Below are 16426 nucleotides of genomic sequence, written 5' to 3' on the forward strand. Positions count from 1 at the left end.
TTTTAACTTAGCCTTTTAATAAGATTTTATAGATAATCAACTTTAAAAAAAGGATAATTAAAAAAAATTAAAAATATATATACTATATAATTAAAAGGTTAGGCAAAAGCAATAAATTTAATTCCACATGTCACTGCAATTAATTTAATTCCACATAGGCTTAGCAATCAATTTACTTTCTATACATTTTAATTATCTATTTAATTTATTACTAATTAACAAACCAAAACGATGAGGAGACAAAGGAGTAGCAAAAAAATGACAAAAAAAGAGTAGTTTATTATTCACATTTCACCCAACCTCTATGATCTATATATATCTATACAATTTACTTAAAAGACTACATAAACCATTTAGTTTTATTAATCCATAAAATATTATATTATTATTAATTATAGTTAAAAGGGTAAAGTTAAACAAAGGCTACCTAAACCATTTAATTTTATTTCAAATGACATTTTATAATACATTACTTCGTACGATATTACTATGACTATATCTATACAATACTGTTAAAAGGCTTATAAAATCATTACATTTAAATATTTAATTCCATGTGGCGTACTCATTAAATTTCATTCTATGTTGCATTTTCATAATTTTTAAATTTATATTGATGATTAAATTTACTAAAATTTCTTACAAAAGTGTCATCATATATTTTGTAACATATAAGTTAAAGTAAATCAAAGTAAAAGACTTTTAAAAGCATTAAATTTAATTCCATGTGGCATAATAATTAAATTTTATTCTATGTTGCATTTTTATAATTTTAAAATTTGTATTGATTATTAAATTTACAAAAATTTCTCACAAAAGTGTCATCATATATTTTGTAACATATAAGCTAAAATAAATAAAGGGATATTATCATTATTCTTAAATTAATTGTATACATTAAATATTTCTTGAGTTAAAAAAATTTCAAAAGTGATGTAATTTATACAAATTCCCTTACAAATTTCATAATTTTTGTAACATATAAGATAAACCAAATCGAAGGATATTAGCATTAATCTTAAATTAGTTTTATACATTAAATATTTCATGAGTTAAAAAAAATTCAAAAGTAATGAAATCTATACAAATTCACAAATAAAATTTAACATTTAAATTATAGTTTTTGTAATAAAAGCTGTTAATGAATTGATTAAAAGTCCTTCATACTTATTTTTCTAATTTATAAATTTGATTAAGTGTTTGTTGAAAGTGTTGTATTTTTTTTATAAATTATTATACTTTACTTTCCTAAAATTAAAACCTTTTTAATTAAAAATAAAAATAATTTTGTAGTTTAATAACGTTCCTAAAAGTAAAAGTATGACATTTTACTTCAAATACTATTTAAAAACAAGGCAATTGAAAAGCTATGACATTTTTCACATTAGTCCAATTTACTTATTATGTGAAAAACTATTCATGCATCTAAAAACAAGGCAATTGAACACCCACAATTTTCATTAACCTTTTTCCTAATTAATTTACCTCTTAAGGTCCTCATAATAAATTATCTTATTTATTAATACTCATAACTCACAAAATAAATGAAAAGGAATATGAAAAATGAGAATCAATGGTTGTATAATCTTATCTAATAATACTCATAACTCACAAAATAAATGAAAATTAAAATGAAAAGTTTAAAAGTAATGGTTGTATAATGGATATAAAACTAATAGTTTCCATTCACTAATCCTCCATTTAATATCCATTGATCATAAATTTTCAAATTACATACTATATTTCATGGTTGAATATTATTTTTGATTTTGGTGAGTATGAACATATTACATATGGTATATAAAAATGAATTAACATCTCTTATATGAAATTGTTATTGTTGTTGTTTTGTAGTATGATAAAGTATTTTAATTTTTTATGTTATTCGTTCTTATGAGTCGTTTGCTTTATATTGGAATTTATACTTTTCATCTGGGTTAATTTAAATGGCCTACATGTGAGTATATTTTGATTCTTTTGTTAAATGTTCGTCATGTTGATGTTTTCTCTTTGATCAATAAAACATGTATATCAACTCTACAACATCATCAAAGGCACGTGAATGTAGATATGGTAGTGCCTCATGCAAGTAGTTTGAAGAAAGAAGATAATCAAAACGCACAAGACTAAGGTGAAAACTAAAGATAAAACTTAAGGTATAAACTAATAAATTATTGATGTATCGTTTTATTAGTAGATAAAGATAATAAAAAAAATGTATTTTGCGTCAAATGACAATGAGTTGTAAAGTTTGTATAACGGATTTTGGATAACTATTTTGTTCATATTAGGGTAATTTTTTTCCACTTTCTCATATTTAATTTCGTAGATCAAACTATTTATGTTTCAAACACAATGTGTAATTATTGTCTTGTACTACTATACCAATATATCTTCATTTGTGCAAGAATTTGTTGTACATTTAGTTTAATTAAACATTATTATTCACTTTTGAGTATTAAGAAGCACGTGTAAATTTTAGTAAGAAAATTGTAACAAAACGAATATACAATCAAAAGGCTACCTAAATCATTTAATTTTACTTCACATGACATTTTTATAATCCATTCATTCATAAATTATTATCCTTATTATTACTATTATTATTATTATTACTATTTTTATTATTACTACTATTTTTATTATTACTACTACTATTATTATTATTATTATTATTATCATTATTATTATTAATTATTATTATTAATTATTATTATTATTATTATTATTATTAAAACATAAAAATGATATTTTGATTAATTCCTTAAGTATCAAGTGACATCATCTTACTCTAACTAAGTGATCATTTAAGAACCTTTATAAATTTTCTAACATAAATATGCACTAAATTTTTCATAACCATGACTAATGATCTTGGTAACTAAAAAGACAAAATAAAGATAAATATGCACTAAAATTTTCATAACTACATGAGTAATGATTTTGGTAACTATAAAGACAAAAAAATAAAAATTGGCTAAATAAATGACTATGTAAGAACTTTAAAAAACTCTCTAAGAAATATGCATTAAATTTTTTATTACGCCATTATCGTTAATGATCTTGGCAACTAAAAAGACAAAAAATAAAAATTGGTTAAATTAACTCATTAAAATGATGTTTACATCAACTCATTATAATTCATTAAAGTTTAATTTCAATAACTCTCATTATCATTAACATTAGGAGGGTTTATTTAGATCAATTATAACCGATAACTCAAGAGATATATCAATAAAAGTCATATAATCCAAGATTATAAATAAGACCACAAAAGGCGGGGGGACTTCCATTCACCTATAATTTATTATTTGCATACTTTTGTTTAGTCTTTTACACTCTATTTAATTGGATTCTAATTTATTTTTGTTTATTTTCAGAGTTACTTACCAAGGATCTAAACGTGAAATGTCGAGGTATAAACAATTAATATTTTATTCTTTTTTACTTTTATTTCAAATATACCAAGTATTTTTGTTTCGCTTAAGTAAGTTTAATTTAGTGGTTACAATGCTCGAATATTAAAATGGAATACTAACTTAGGGGTTGTCATTAAGACAAATCAAACCATCATACAGATTTAGGAGTTTCGGTGTCATTCCTCATTACATAGTTTTGACTCATATCACAAAATTTCAAAATACCCTAACTATAATATATCTCCAAGTAAAAAAGAAAGTACAGAAAAAGCCAAAAAACACTTTCACGAACAATACACCGAAAACAAAACACAAAAAAAGTCAAACCCGTGATTTTCACGGGTCACAAAACTAGTTTATTATTATATACTACTTGTTGGTTTTAATTGTTGGGCAGTTAATTTTATTAAGAGAGAGAAATGATATTGAGCTTTTATATTTATATGATTCTATCGAAAATAACATAAAATATACGAGTAATCTGTAAATATTTTTTTTTCTAATTTTTAGAATATAACATAAATATAGACAAAACTTTCGTATATAAATTGTATACTTTTTTTATCAATAAATCTTGATAAAACATTATTCAGTCAGAACTTTGTCCATTTTTTGTAAAAATCTTCATTCATTATTTAGATTTTACATAAAATGAATGAGTAGATCCGTGTAATTTTTGCACGGGTTTAAAGTTAGTAAAAGGTAAACAAACGACCGGAACGGAGGGAGTATAATAAATAAAGACAAAATATTGAAGACAAACAACAATAATAACAAAAATCGTGGCAAAAGACTAATAAACGTAACAATATTCGTAGCAAAATATTAGTAATTTGTGAAAATCTCTGGCAATTAAAAATAAAAGGAAGTCCAATCAAGAGAAATAACCTGTAGCCAAGGAGTCCAGTCGAGAGGAACATTCCCTTCCTTGCTCGTACAGTCTACAAAATTGAAATGCATTACTTTTTTAATTTCTTATTGCAATAATCAAGGGATTTTATAGTTTGAAAAGAAGGTTGAATAAACTACCTGCGAACAATCTAGTCCAAAGATCGTCGTAGGTCGAGTCATCCCAACGGCTCCGGCGTACCTCCGCACCAGTAAAGGTACCTACATCAATTTTTTTTTTAAAAAAACATGAATATAATTACAAAACCTAAATTAAAAAAAAAAAGTGCCAGAAAAAAAAACATAAAAATCATCAATTTGATAGCAATTAGCGTGTGATTCAAATTATCAATTAAAAAAAAACATACTAAAACTCAGAGGAAGTAATTCTCGGACTTTTCCCGGAATTGTAGATACTTGACGACGGAACATATTTTAATGGAAGGGAAGTAATAAATGGAGTTTTAGGTTTTTTTTTGGAAGGGAAATGGAGTTTTAGTTGATGGGAGCTGGGAGAGTGGAGGTTGGTGTAATGATTTTGTGATATGGTTTCATGTGTAATAAATGTTTCCTTTTTTTTAATAGAGTGGATTTTATGGTTTCATGAAGGCGTATAACTACTTATAAATTATATATTTATATTTATATTTATATTCATATATATATACACACACTTTTTTTATGCATAAAAGGAAAAAACCGGAATCTAAATTAAAACTATTAAAACCTGTCAAATTCGAACCCGTCCCAAGATAAGTACGAAATAGAATTATAGAGTAATAAATGGATAAATATCTGTTTATTGAGGATTCAAGCCCCACCACCCTTCATTCTTCAGCGTCGTTTTAGACTTACTTTTGCACAATTTGTTCTTATTCAACCTTCATCCCCAATCTCCACCATCATCCATTCATCCTAATCCTTGTTTTTACCCTCTTTTATGTCCAACCAACCCACAAAATTATACTGGAGTACCATTTTACATGTACAAAAATCTGCGCAAATTCTAGTATGCGACTCTTGTAGGTGTGACGAGAAATTTGTGACCACTCTTAAATAAATGGGCTGATTATTTTGGAGGTAAATAATATCATCTTTTATGACTAAAAAATTGACCATTTCTTTTAATAAGTGACCACTATAACTATCGTAGAGCAGTCACTAATTACTAAAAAGTGGTCACATTTTATCAATTTACACGCGAAACATAGGTCACCTGCTAAAATTAGTGAAATATACGTATTAATTATTGCTTTGATTAAGAATTTGGGTAAAACGAGTAGTAGGACTATTGGATTAGGGTTTGATACACTAATTAAATTAAGACGTACATCTAATGGTTTTTAAATTAAACAGAAAATATGAAAGTGACGTTTGCAATGGATAATCATATCTTTTTTGCCCTTGCTCTCATATCTTTCTCTCACTCTCTCTTGGTGTTCTTTCTTTCCCTTTGTCAACTCTTTTACAATTTTGAATAGAGTTTTAATTATTGTTGTTTCTTTTCTCAAGTTGTGCAAACATGTTAAGGATTCCAATCCTATACAACTAGCTTACACAATATTTTGGGTATATATGGACTATGGTCATACGGAGTCAAGATTAGGAAAGGGAGAGCTCATTCTCTCTCAACTGTCACAATTTATCATATATAAATAAAGGGTTAATACTTAAAAGAGTATACTCGGTATAGTATAAATACTAGTTTGGATGCCCGTGCGTTGCAACGGGGTAATTAATTTAGTAACAAAAAATTGGTTATAAGGTCTTAATAATTAATATTAACATCTTATGTCTAATCATTTATTTAGATATGATCAAAAGTCAAAATATTTTATTTAAAAGACGCAAAAGATGTTGGGTTCATACCTAAGTTCCAATGATGCCTCATATTTATAATCATAAGACCACCACATCTGATGTTAATCTTTCGATGTGGGACAATTCTATTATTTTTGTATAATTTCACATTATTTTTCAATGTACACAATTTTATATATGTACAAATTATATGAAATCTAAACGCTGATGATAGCATTTTTACCACGAATTAAATTATGTTATTTTCATAATTTTCTTAATGATATTTTTTTGCCAAATGAAATGTAAAAGTTTTTATATAAAAATTAGAAACATCACTTGAATATAATATAGGAAATAAATATTATAATAATTAAAAGATTCTCCACTTTAATTTTTTACATCGAAATATATTATTTATAATACTTTCCTAAATTAATTTTTAGGATCACCTCACCTTATGATAATTTTCTGATGTAGGACAATTCAACTATTTATATGCAATATATTTAATATTAAAAGGTTCTCCACTTTATTTTTTACATCGAAATATATTATATACTCCGTATTATTTATAATACTTCCCTAAATTAATTTTTAGGATCACCCCACCTTATGATAATTTTCTGATGTGGGATAATTCAACTATTTATATGTAGTAAATTTACCACACCTACATTATTTTTCAATGTGAGACAAATAACACACGAAAAAGTACACCATCTTTTTTGCACCTATTTCGATATCTAACCCAATTTAATAATGAGAAAATACTATACTATCTATTTATATTCGTACGTTTTTTTCCATTTTTTGTCATAATTAAAATATGAACAAATGATATGATTCAAATAACATTTTTTTCCTAACACGACTTCTAAGATGTAATTGAGGTGGCAATAAAATGTATAAACAAATGCAAAATATTTTCTTTTTCTGGTGCAATTGTGATTAATGGTTAAAAATTAAGATGTGGTTTAGTTATTCAAATGTAATGAGGCATAATAATAATTAACTATATTTGAAAGTTAAAAAGATTTAATTCTACTATTTATCAAAGTAAAAAAGCTTATTATTGATTTGTTTATGGATTCAAGATCTTTTTATGCAACACTTGATTGTATTATAATTCATAAATTTTCTATTTACAATCATCATTATATATGACACATTACTGACCAATTTATGTATATTTAGCACCCATTTTATTTTTAAATTATGATTTTGTCTTAAATAAAGTTATTATACTATCGATTGTCTTAAAATAAACATTATAATATCACTAATATAGTAATATATAATCGCTTTTATAAATATCTACGTGATTAATATTTGTATGGTATTGTTGTAACAAAGGTTTACCGTTAATACAAACTCTTATAAAAACTCTCTAAGATAATATTTAAGCGATTCAAAAGATTTTGGATTGATACCTCTAAGTTTCAAATATGACTCCTATTTATAATCACGCGATACCTCACCTCATGATAATCTTCTAATGTGGGACTATTCAACTATTTATATGTAGTATATTTACCACACCTACATTATTTTTCAATGTGGGACAAACAATATACTTAGAAATACACCCACTTTTTCGCACCTAATTCAACATCCAACCCAGTTTATTTCTAATTATATAATTTTTCAAAAAAAAAAAATATGTTACTTTTTTACTAAATGAGATGTATAAGTTTTTATATAAAAATTATAAACATCACTTGGACATAATATAAAAAATTTATATCATACCATGGAGATAATGATATATAAACTCTTAAAACTCTCCAAGACAATGCTTAAGAGACTTAGAAGGTTTTGGGTTGGTATTTAAGTTCTAAAGATGCCTTCTATTTATAATCATATGATCACCCACCTTATGCTAAACTTTCGATGTGAGACAATTCTATTATTTATACGTAATATATTCACCACACCAACATATTTTTCAATGTGAGACAAATAACATACTTAGAAATACACCAACTTTTTCGCACATAATTCGACATCTAACCCAGGTTAATAATAATAAGCAAATACTATACTCCCTCGATTCAAGACCAAATACAACATTTCCCTTTTTTCACTATTCATGAACGAATAGAATCTTTACGATTCCTTGCAATATGTAAAACAAAATATGGTCATCTGGGATCTTATTTGATTCACGTACGTACAATGAGAATATCAAATTTTTAAATTTTTTATAATGTAAATTTAAAGATATTTACGTTGTAATTTGTGACTTGGCAAGTGTGTAAATGAAAATGTTGTATTTGGTCTTGAATGGAGGGAGTACTATTTATTAATATTCATACGTTTGTTTTTAATTTTTTTATCATAATTAAAAATATATGCAAATAATATGATACTATATACTAATGCTAGCATTTCTTTTACCAAGAATCTATTATAATATAATTTTCATAATTTTTTTATAATACTTTTTTGGGAAAAGAGATGTATAAATTTTTATATAAAGATTATAAACATCACTTGATATAATAAATAATATAGAAAATATATATATATATCATACTGTGAAGATAATGATATAAACTCTTAAGAGTTCTCCAAAACAATACTTAAGAGACTCAAAAAGTTTTTGGTTGGTGAATAAGTTCCAATGATGACTCCTATTTATAATCATAGGATCACCCACCTTATGTTAATCTTTCGATGTGGGACAATTTTATAATTTATACGTATTATAATCACCACACTAACATTGTTTTTCAATGTGAGACATATAACATATTAAGAAATACACTATCTTTAATATGTGCAAATCATATGAAATCTATACTCCAATGAAAGCATTTTTTTACCACGAATCTAATTATATTATCTTCATAATTTTTATAACGACATTTTTTTGCCAAATAAAATGTTAAAGTTTTTATATAAAAATTAGAAACTTCTCATGAATATAAAATAGGAAATATAGATATTATAATAATTTAAAGATTCTCCACTTAATTTTTTATGTGGAAAATATTATTTTCGAAACTTTCCTAAATTAATTTTGGATGATGTGGACGCTCTAGAATCGCTCGAAAAAACTCTCTTTTATGTATATATATATAGATTACTCCCTCCTATTCTAAATAACTGTCTATTTGTCATTTTCGTCTATTCACATAACTGTCCCATTTGTCATATTTAGACATGATTTTTTACTTTCCTACCCTTGACTCTTTTCTTTATTTACCACCTCAACCACCCCTAACCCATCATATTCAATACTTTTCATTATTTAACTCCTATATTCTTACCCCTATACAATAATTTTCATTATTTTAACTATATTCCTTAATTTTCGTGCCATTGGCCAAATGAGACACTTATTCGGAATAGGAGGGAGTATTATTGAATGAGTTTGTGAGAGGAAATAGAGAGAATAAATTGAGAATCCTTATTGGTATATAATGTTAGGCCTTTTACGTGTATGAATAATTATCATCGTTTATTATCTACACTCTTCGTTCTAATCAATAGTTTAAGCTTGTTTTATTTCTCCCTCATAAAATGAAGTGAGCCGAACTCGAATTCGAGACCGAACTCAATTTTTACAATATGAGTCAAGATCAATCATAAGTGAATTTAAGCTAAGCTCAGCTCAGCTCAGCTCAGCTCGTTTAGACCGATACCTAAGACACTAAGATTGTTAACTTAGGCAAAGAGCCAAAGACCTGAAAATTGAATTCAAGCAAGGAGGGTACCTTCGTAATTATATATCTTCAGCACATCACATAGAAGTCTTATCGTTTGGTTTGCGCACTATTATAGAGTATAGACTGTCAATGCTACTGTACATGTACTGATGTACAATTGTACCATGGTCCCCACGTCCCATAACAAGTAATTATGACTTATGATTTGCAACAAAAGGAAGAAAATATGAAGAATTTGTAATTGGAGACTTGGGAGTATCATACATTCATACTCCATAGCAATTACACAAATTATGATCCTTTTATTTCTTGAATTTATTTCTTTCTCAAATATAATATTATATTACTCGTGTTAAAGCTTACGACGGGTCTCCCACTTGTAATGGATATACCCGTCACAAGAGATACTTATTGTAAATTCATAGGGAGAAAAACCTCCATAGTCCGTCGAGTTATTCAATTTAGAGCATGTTTAACTTAACTTGTTAAAAAAAAAATTACTTTTGAAGCTTAATTTTCAAGAGGTGCTTTTCAAAACTAGAAGCATCAAATCGGTGTTTCTATTCAAACAACAAAAAAATGGTTTTTGAGCTTTTAAAAAATTACTTTTAATTTTTTTTGAAAATGGTATATTGAGCCAATTTTTGTTTTTAACTAAAAACATTTTTTAAAAGTAGGCCAAATACTTACTTAGACTAGACACGTATAATGTGACGAATCATAAATTCAGAAGTCCACTCTAGGTTAAGCTTGTCATTATGCCATATAATCATAAGCATGCAATAACCCTTTTTCTTTACCATTTCCTCAATAAAAGCACGAGTATATATATATATATATATATATTCATATATATATATATATATATATAAAAGCACTATATTTTCACAAAAACTCCGTACTATTTTGGATTAAGTGGATCAAAGGAAGATTCAAGATTGTAGTTGAACCTATTTTATGGTTTCGTTTATATACATGATATTTCAGAGAAATTTACCCCTTCAAAAATTATAATGTGTGTTTTTCTCCTTTCCTCATAGTACGATCATCAAATGAAATACACCTATTTTATCTGTTCTACTATTATCTCACCATATCCAATTTTTCACGTGCATTTACCCTTCCTACCCAACTAACCAACCTAACCCTTTCTACCCAACCTCATCTATAGTCCACGAACAATTCCCCCCTATCGATATCTGCTTATTCCCTAAATTACACTCTTAAACGTTAGATATTAACCCTATCCCTCGAGAAACGCACCCCCTCCCCAAAACCCGTCATACCCATATCCCTACCTATCACAAAAATACACACGCAGAGTGAACTCGTCTCTCGCCCTATAGGATTTGTGTCCTACCCATAATGAATAAGACAATTTTAAATAGGTTTATATTTAATTAATTGATATTAATCTTAGATTAAACTTCAAAAATTATAATCATTAAAACTCTCTTTTGTTCTTCCCTATTTGTCTCATTTAGTTAAAGCCTAAAGAAAGAGAGAATAGTAGTTATTGTGTCCAAGTGTATGGTGCAAAAGATTAAAAAAAGTGATCATTTTATGATAAACAATGATAATTATATGTTAAAATGAGGATTTATAATAATGAAAAGTGTTTAATTTTTAACATAAAGTAATATTTTTTTAAATAAAATGGTTTTTAATTGAAAAAACTGAAAATAATTGATTTATAATAATAATAATAATATTAATCCCATATCTACTAAAAGAATAGATAATCTCACAATTTTTCTTCAAAAAAGTATCTTTTTAAATAAAGAAGCTAATTACAATTAATTAGATTTACTAATAAGGAAAATAATAATTATGTTATATTTCAAATTATATTATTTTCACTAAAGTCTAAACTATAATCTTTTAGTTAAAATATAACTAAATTTATATAGAACTATAAATTGTTAAATCTAGTAATGCTATTATTTAAGAATGACTTAAGCCATATTAGGTATAAAACATAACTATAAATCGCTATTATTACTTTTGGATAAAAAAAATTACGAGAATTTAAAAATTGAAATCATTAGCTTTGTGTTATAAAAAATATTTTGTTTAAAATACATTCGAGCACATTACTCAATTCTCTTGATTAATTGTCACTTATAACTTTTTTTTCCAAAGCAAGATACAAAGATGAAAAATATGAATTAATGAGATACCACTAATATATAAGTAATTTATTAAAAATAAAAAACTATATATACCGTGCATTTATTGCACGGGGTCTAAACTAGTAATAATAATAATTGTAACACCCCCATTTATTTAGGAGCCTTTAGCAAGACATTCCCGATAAATAGGACTGTTACCATCTCGGTTTCCCGAGGTAAATGATACAAATTAAAACAAACCAAAGTACTTTAATAACTTTAACTGAAATAATGGTTTTATTACATTCCCAATTGATTAAATTTAAACCTTAACATTACAATATACTACGCAGCGGAATATACATAAATAAAATTGTATAAGTCAACTAAGTGATCTAGACAGCAACTATGGTCCAAGTCGAGCTCACGTCCCAATGCTCCCAAGTCAGCTAATCTTTAGTACCTGTCAAATCTGCTCCCCATTATGGTTCATCACAGGTGTTCACGAATACACTGTCAACCACGAGGTTGAGTAGGATGAAATAAATTAAAACAACCAATCTCTCACAACTGTCAATATTCCAATCTCAACTGTTCACATATCACATCTCGACATCAACTATCCACGTTATCCACCAAAGACTAAGCCTGAGGCCTTCCAATTACTCACACACGTTATCCACCAGAGACTAAGCCTGGGGCCTTCTAATTAATCACACACGTTATCCACCAGAGACTAAGCCTGGGGCAGTCCAATTCTCATAAACCGTTTCACAATATAATCGTATAAAATATACACAACTCCAACAACTAACAATTTAATCACTCAATTAACTTAATTAAATAAGCAGTCATAAACCAATCATCCTTTCAATAACATCCATCCATTAAACACGGAAAACAGATATAGTTGGGTAGATTATCCTACCTTTTTAACAATACTCCAATTTACGCAATCAACTAAAATATTCTTCAGTAAACCCGTCTCAAAAATCCGTCACCTAAACAATAGCAAATTATTCAATATTAATTATTTATACTTTATTAATAATTCATTATCAACTCTTTATATTTATTTATTAACTTTAATAATTATATTATTACGTAAATTAGTAACCAAAACCCGTCTTAAAAACAACGCAAATAAACCCCGTCATAAAAACCCGTGTCAATGTTAGACACGACCCAAAATAATTAATTGTCTAATTATAATCCGTATGACTTAAAGATTTAAGACCCGTGAGTGGTTGTTGGACTGCCCAGGCTTAGTCTCTGGTGGATAACGTGTATGATTAATTGGAAAGCCCCAGACTTAGTCTCTGGTGGATAACGTGTGTGAGTAATTGGAAGGCCTCAGGCTTAGTCTTTGGTGGATAACGTGGATAGTTGATGTCGAGATGTGATATGTGAACAGTTGAGATTGGAATATTGACAGTTGTGAGAGATTGGTTGTTTTAATTTATTTTATCCTACTCAACCTCGTGGTTGACAGTGTATTCGTGAACACCTGTGATGAACCATAATGGGGAGCAGATTTGACAGGTACTAAAGATTAGCTGACTTGGGAGCATTGGGACGTGAGCTCGACTTGGACCATAGTTGCTGTCTAGATCACTTAGTTGACTTATACAATTTTATTTTAGTAATTTCCGCTGCATAGTAAATTGTAATGTAAGGTTTAAATTTAATCGGTTGGCAATGTAATAAAACCATTATTTCAGTTAAAGTACTTTGGTTTGTTTTAATTTGTATCATTTACCTCGGGCAACCGAGATGGTAACAGTCCTATTTATAGGGAATGTCTTGCTAAAGGCTCCTAAATAAATGGGGGTGTTACAATAATAAGTGTACAATTTATTAATTTCGTTAAATATTTAAATATTTCTTAATAGGAAAATTATAAATAATTAATTTACTTAATAATAACTGTATAATTTTATAATTCTAATAGGAAAATATCAAAAAAAGCCTGAAATAGATTTATATATTGATTGATTGATTTCAAATTAGTCGTTTATTAGTCGTTTCTAGCCATTTCAGTATTTTGCTTGGTTCATTAATAATTAACATAATTTTTAATACGATATATTCACTTGTCGAATCATTTCTAGATGCATTATGTATTTATATTAAGCAAACTTTAGATCTAGAACTACATCGATCACCGAACTTCGAATTTTAGATTATTTATAATCTTATTAATATACTTCCTCCATTTTTATATGATGTACCCATTTTGTTAAAATACTCCTTACATATATTCAACAAAACAAATGAGTACATCATAAAAAACGGAGGAAGTAATAAAAAGGACTTTCCCAAAAGAATATAATAAAAAGGAGAACAATAACGTAATTACGTAAAGTGTGCAATACTCAGGTGTATGTTAAGGGTATGACTTTGGTAAGTTTTGAGACAAGACTCACTCAATAGTCAATACTAGCAATAATCAACCCTAATCTTGATAAAGTTTTAAGTTGAGTATTAAATTTCAAGACTCAACTTAAGATTCTACATGAGTATTGACTCACTTTCAAAAGAAGACATCTAGTGAAATAAACCCATGTGTTATACTATTATTTTTGTTCTTTTTTTAAACCGCACGTTTTATCAAGTTAAGTGAAAAAGTAGTGTTTGAAGTAGGTCTGACTGATAATGTATAAATTTTGAGCCGAGTTTGAACAATAAAGAAATAGTACATTGAGTTAGTAGCAAACTGATGTGGCAGAGTTTTAAGACTTTGGAGAATCTTATCAATTCTCATTTGTGATGTGACAGGTCAATAAAACACACATGGTAAGATAAAGATAAACAATTTCCTCTCCCAAGATTTGTCTTATCTAACTATGCGATAGAGTGGAGTTGAATGAAGGAAGTATTATTTGACCCGTCAGTAATTTGTGGCGAATATATATTTATTTTAAGAGAGACTTATTACTCAAATTATTATTGCTATAATTGTTCTTATTAAAAGGAATAGTAGTAATGTTGTTGTATAAGGGTTCCATATACTAAAATTAGGGCATATACATGTGATTTGCATTAAAGACGAAAGCTACTTTTGGAATAGAGTATCATATATTCGAAACTTCTGCATTGTTGTTATTCATGATTCGTGATTCATCCCCACCATCCTAGGTTGAAGCAATCCTTGTTTTTTTGCATATTTATTTCATTCTTTCATTGTAACGACACTTTGAAGACTTCCATCTTAGTCACTCCCGTGTCCCACCAATGTGACCAATCAACACCAATTGCAAAAGACCAATTTATTTGTATTTTTGTTCTACTACATTTTTTAGTTTTTCTATATAATAACCCCCCCTTTTTTTAAATTTTACATGGTAATTCTCCATTTTACTAAATAACTTTGATAACCTTGTGGTCCATTAATTACACTTAATGTGACCCTTAACTCCTAATCCGTCAATTATTACAGTTAAGTAGCTTATGTGGTGTGGCATTTGACTTGGCTATTGGCATGTGACATGGCTAGGTGTTTGACTTTTTTTCACCTTATTTCCCTGACTTCTTTTTTACCTTCATTTCCCTCCAATTTACTCCAATTATTTCCCTGCAATTTCCTCTTTATTTAACATTCTTCCCAAATTCACCTTATTTCAACTTTACTTCTCCTTCGTCTTCTTCCTTATTTCCAGATTTTCTTCAAAACTCGATAATTTGTGTTTCTATATTTTTCATATTTTCTTCAAACCATCCCATACTTTTATGTCTTCTTCCTCAAATTGGAAAAATCACCCAATAATAAGGATGGAGTTTCTCAATCAACCTTGCAATCGATGTGGACGAAATGTGGTAATCAAAATTTCTGGATCTGCGAGAAACATTCACAACAACTTCAATTTTTGTGCTTTAAAGAGATCAACATCAATATACAAAGGAAAAATTACCAAATAATATCAGAATTAACTTGAAAGATTACAACTTTGCAAAATACAAAGCAAAATAATGACAAATAATCAATAACCATAATTTAAACAAAATAATTAAATAGGTGAAGATGATTACTTTAACACTTAGCAGATGATGGTTGGGAGGTAGGAGAAGAAATGGTTGACATCGATGATGATGATGATAGACGATTTTGGCTGAAACCCTAATTTTGGCTCAAGATAAATGAGAGTCCTAGAATAGAGAAGTGAGGGAGTGATTGAAATGGGAAACTAAAGGATTTTGATCAAGGTTAGGGTTTATATTTTTTTTAAGTCATTTTCCCCGTCAATTGCCACAAACAACATAAGTCAGCCAAGTCAAATGCCTAGTCAGCCAAGTCAAAGCTATTTAACGGCAATAATTGACGGAGTAGGAGTTAAGGGTCACGTTAAGTGTAAATAATTGATTACAGGGTTATCAAAGTTGTTTTGTGAAATGAAGAGTTACCATGTAGAATCTGGAAAAATTGAGGGTTACCATATAGAAAAACCCTTTTTTGTTTATTTCTTTCATGGTTGTTAGGCCTTTTTTTTTTTTTTTAAAATTAAAGTCATTTAATTTAAGTTCATTTCACATCTCA

The sequence above is a fragment of the Silene latifolia genome, chromosome 3, assembly GCF_048544455.1.
Source record: "Silene latifolia isolate original U9 population chromosome 3, ASM4854445v1, whole genome shotgun sequence".
In the NCBI taxonomy this organism is placed as follows: Eukaryota; Viridiplantae; Streptophyta; class Magnoliopsida; order Caryophyllales; family Caryophyllaceae; genus Silene; species Silene latifolia.